This window comes from Miniopterus schreibersii, assembly GCF_964146895.1.
Source record: "Miniopterus schreibersii genome assembly, chromosome: 13".
Classification (NCBI taxonomy): Eukaryota; Metazoa; Chordata; class Mammalia; order Chiroptera; family Miniopteridae; genus Miniopterus; species Miniopterus schreibersii.
This window is the reverse complement of record NC_138113.1, coordinates 38,896,453-38,901,865: the sequence shown is the minus strand read 5'-3', so window position 1 is coordinate 38,901,865 and position 5,413 is coordinate 38,896,453.

Below are 5,413 nucleotides of genomic sequence, written 5' to 3'. Positions count from 1 at the left end.
GCATTCCTCATTGGGCGCCCCAAAGACTGCCCGCCTATGGCTTTGCCGGATTGGGGGAGGGCATTAGGGCCCCGCCCCCTGGAGTCCGCTCCTTTTGCTGGTTGGCCATGCTTGACAAGGCCCAGGCTCCACCCCCTTTTTCCTATTGGTGACAGGATTCGCAACTCCGCCTCGTGCTCCTCCCCTGTTTTCAATTGGTTCCATACCGACAACCGGGCCCCCTTTTGCTTTGTTAGTATTGGCCAAGAGCTGCAGAAAGCAAGCCATTTCGCCTGTCTCCCATTGGCGAAGACTTCCGAAACCTCCCAGCTACGATGACGTCATCCTGCACACGCCGGGCGATCCCTGAGTGGCTGGTAGTCAGCGGCCCCCGCTTCGCCTCCCGATCTGGCATGGGCTGGGAGGGTGACCCGGCGCCGGCGCCCGGAGCCGATGATTCACCGGCCGTCGCGGAGCTCGGCTCCACCCGGCCCCTCCCGGCCCCTCCCGGCCCCTCCCGGCCTCCCCTAGGACCTGTTGCCAGGACCTGTCTGTCCCAGGGGGAAAGTTCCGGGGACCTGTCGGCTGTCCCTCGAGTATGAGGTTGGAATCGCGCCTCGCCTAGGCAATCTGCCCCGCTTGGGGTCGGGGTCGGAGCCCTGGACCTGGCGGCGGCGGCCCCGGAGGTTCCAAGGCTTCCCAGGATCCGGGCGGCTAAGGACGCCGCGGCGAATCCTTCTGAAAGGGGAGAGATGCTGGCAGCCCGGCAAAACGGCCAGTGGGCTCCGGCGGGCGCCACGTAGCTGAGGGAAAAAGCCTGGCTTTTAGTTGTGTGAAATGATCGCCTCCAAACATTTTTTCTTCTCTCACAATGCGCTAGAACAGGGCGGTTGTATTCAGCATTGAGCTCCTCTCGGAAGGCACTGCCCACCACCCCAATTACTCCCTTACACGAGTGGGGTTTAAAAGCTCAGAAGCTTCCCTACCTACAGAATGACGTTGAATCCCGAGATTCTTTGACCTAAATCACTTTTAGGGTCTTTCTTTCCCCTTTGATTCTAGATGAAAATATTTTTAAAAACACTCACTTTTCAAGACAGCTATAAATGGTGTTTGTGTGTGTGTGGGGGGGTGGTACCAATATAAATGCAGAGAACTAACAAGTTGATTAAGGATTGTTCCCTCAGTCTGTCAAGATTTCTGAAAGTTATTTCGAGACCCAAGTTACTGTTAATATATATATGACACCATTATAAAAAGTAGAAATAAAACTTGTTGAGAGTCCTGAATATAGAAATGAGTGAAGCATGAACATATTTCCAAAGCTTTTTTAAAAGTTTATAATTATGGTCAATATATGAGAATAGAGCTTATATTGTGTCTGCTAATTTTCATAAATTATCTCTAAACCTCCACCATTAGGTAGGTTAATTTATCTACATTTTGCAAATGAGGAAACCGAGGCCCACAGAAGCTAAATGACTTTCCTAGTCATCCAGTCAGAGATGGGAACTGAACCTTGATCTGTTTCACCCAGAGCCACCCTACCAATGCTCCCATTAGTAGTTTGTTCTAAAGACAAATAGATTTTGAGACCGAGTCACAAAACACTGCTGCTCAAACACTGGAGGAAAAAAAAGCATTTAACGGTAATTATGATGGGAAATTTTAAAAGGGTCCTTTTTAATGGTTGACAAACCCATTAAAATTAAATAAACCGGACAGAATTAATAAGTAGAATAAATGTAGTAAACTATGCCTAACATACAGGAAACACTTTTTGATTTTAATGGTTAACTGGATCTAAAAGGTGATTCTTTATAAAAAAAAAACACTAGTAAATACACATACTGAAGGTAAGTTTTTCAAGCAAGCACAAAAATTGAGACTGGGAATATAACAATTTTAAAGACTAGTTTTAAGAACTATTTCATAAATTACAAGTTATTTGTAAAACAAATTTGAAAATCATAATGGTAAAGTACAAAAACTGGTAATAGTAAAAATGCTTTCATTTCATTATTCTTAATTTTAGATTTTATATCCTTTGTTTTTAATCCTCTCCCGAGGATATGTTTTCTGATTTGAGAGAGGAAGGGAGGAGAGGGGGACAGAGAGAGAAACATCTATGTGAGAGAGAGACATTTATCAGCTGCCTTGGGGGATTGAACCCACAACCTGAGTATATGTGTCCTGACCAGGAAGCAAACCCTTGAACCTTCGGTGCAGGGCACAACACTCCAACCAACTAAGCCACACCGGCCAGGGTGGCTTTTGCATACTTTTATATTTTCTCTTTGATTTTATTATGAACATTCAGCATATCTCTTTATTCTTTCTCTCTGACCCTCAACTCTTTTTTTAAACCTAGCCTTATTTCTATATCATGATCCTTCCCCTAGAGTCACCATGATTGAAAATCACTTATAAAAAATAAAAAAAGGAGAAAAGGTTGAAATTTGAGTCAGAAATAGCAAATTAATAATTTGAACACCAACAGGTTCACATTCTATACAAATAGACGAAGTTATATAACAATCAGAGAATTAGACCAAAGAATGGACCATTACTGTTCCCTGGTGGTGACGGAAGAAACGATGAATTAGCAACACCAACTAGGGATTGGTATCAAGAACTTTAAAGGGTATTTGGTGCCATCTACTGGATATCAAGCAGCAAATATAAAACAAAGGTTTGGTTTGGTTTTTATAGAAATTATTTCACACAAATGTATACAAAGACCAGTTAAATAAGATAACTGAAAGTGCAGGTGTTGAAGAAAGAACTGAAAATCCTGAAACAAAGTAGAAGTGGTAACCCCTAGACCTAGAACCTCAAAGGTATTACATAAGCACTTACTGACAGGCACAACCCACAATATAAAAACTGGAAATTCCAAAATGTTTGAAACTGAATTTTATGACCAGAATTTTAAATAACGTTATGTGTAATAACATAAATACAACAGTTTATATATCTTTGAGCAGGCATCAAGATCAATTAATAGAATTGGGAAGTAAAAAGAAAATGTTGAAAATGAGAAAGCACAAAGATGTAAGCTATATTACCCATCAGATAATCTTTATGGCATGTTTTAGAAAGCTAAAACTCAGTCTCCTGCCTTTGAGGGGCTTCTATACTCCAGGTGGGCAGAGGAGAGTATGTAAATGCTGAGTAAGCAGCAGGTTCATTAAATGCTACCAGAGTTCTGGCAGAGAGAATTCTTCAGTAAGTACCTCACAGAGTGGCAGGGAAAAGATAGCTGTAGTATTTCAATCCTTAAATGTCTTAAAACTTCCAAAACGAAGTAAAACACCTTACTTGTAACTGAGTTTGACATTTCTTAACCACTATAAACATTAAAATAAATTTCTGAGGAACTGATTTTGTTCTTCAAAGTGTAAAAATCAGGACTGGAATTTCCTGCTTCAAGAATATCAATCCCCATCTTTGTGGCTACTTGGACACCCTAATACCATGACATCTAATATGATGATATTAAGATTTAAAAACCTTTAAGAACACTGCTTTGCAAAAATTAGTTACTCCACAAATATTTTAAAAACAGAGCAATGGATTAAAAACAGTGGTATATATAGTACACAAAACACTAAGTAGTGGTAAAACAAAAAGGGTGGGGGGAGAGGTACATAAACTGGCATGGAAAGAACTCCAAGGCAGTATTAAATAATTAGTTGTAAAATAATCCCTACAGCATATTATTTGTATTAAAAAAAGTCCCAAACAATGTATCTTCCTCATTTCCAACTCTGTTACTTACATGCATGCATAGACAAAGGTCTAGAAAGATACACTGCAGAGAAGGGGCAATTAGACCAGGATTGAGGGGTACTATTCAAATGGAATTTAGCTTTCCCATAAGGTTTTAAAATTTTTACAGGGAAAATGTGTCTATTTATTACTTGGGTAACTAAAGGTTAACATAAAAATCAAGAGAAGTGGCCAAGTTCAAAAAGGTCACTGAACTATATCCACAAATTCAATGGATATTTATTGACTGCTATACTCTGTGCCAGGCACTGTGTGGTGCTGGACTTACAGCCGCAAACAAGACAGAAGCCACTTTCTTCTTGTCTAGTGGAAGAACCAGAAAGTAATAAGTGAATATAGAGTGCATCAGGCAGTGAGAAGCTATAAGGAAACTCTAGAGAGCATGTGAAAAAACTAGAACACTCAGACACTGCTGGTGGGAATGTAAAAGAGTGCAGCTGCTTTGGAAAACAGTTTGACAGTGCTTCAAAGTTAAACACAGAATTATTATATAATTAACTGCGCTTCCATCCCAGTTATACACCCAAGAGAATAAAAAACATATGTTCATACAAAACTTGTATATGAATGTTCATAGCAGCATTATTCATAATAGCCAAAATGTGGAACAACCCAAATGCCCGTGAACTGATAAATTATAAATAAAAATGTGGTATGTGACATAACAGAATATTACCCATAAAAAGTAATAAAGTACTGATACATGTTATAGCATGGATGAATCTTGAAAATATGCTAAGTGAAACAAGCCAGACACAAAAGACCGAATTATTGTATGATTCCATTTACACGAAATATCCATTTATATGAAAATGTCCAGATTAGACATGTCCTTAGAGACAGGAAATACATTAGTGGTCTCTGGAGTGGGGAAGAGTGAGGAATGACTGTAAATGTGTACAGTTTCTTTCTGCGGTAATGAAAATGTTTTGGAATTAGTGGTGATGGATACATAACTGTGAATATACTAAAAGCCACTGAAAAGGAATACTTTAAAAGGGTGAATTTTATGGTATGTGAATTTTATCTCCATTTTTAAATGTTAAACAAAAAGAGTAAAGCAGGATAAAGGGCAAGAGAGGGACGGGGGGGGGGGGGGGTTGGTATTTTGGATAAGGCATTCAGGAATGACCTTATTTTGAACAGACACCTGAACAATATAAAGAAGCTTATCCATGCAAAACTGGGAGGTGGGGGTATTTGTCGGGGAGGAGGAACATTACAGGAGGAAGAACAAGTAGGAAGGCTCTTAGGTAGATGCATATCTGTTCTCAAGAAACAGCAAGGAGGCCAGGAGCGTGCTGAGTGCAGCAGCAAGAGGGTGAGGATGTGGGATGCCAGGGTCCAGACTGTTCAGGCTTGTGGACCACAGTGAAGACTAGGCTTATTATTAATGACAGAAAAACACCAGAGGCAGGAGCAACATGATTTGTTGCACATTTTAAAAGGTTCACCTCTGCTGCTGAATGGAGAATAAACTGAGGCAGCAAGAGAAGGAAGGAGAGTTATTAGGAGGCTACTACAGTAGTCCAGGCAAGAGTGATGGCTTAGGTTAGTACAGGTGGTGAAAAGTGGTTTCAACATGTATCAAATCATTATGGTGTATACTTGAAATATCTCACAACTTTATGTCAATTATACC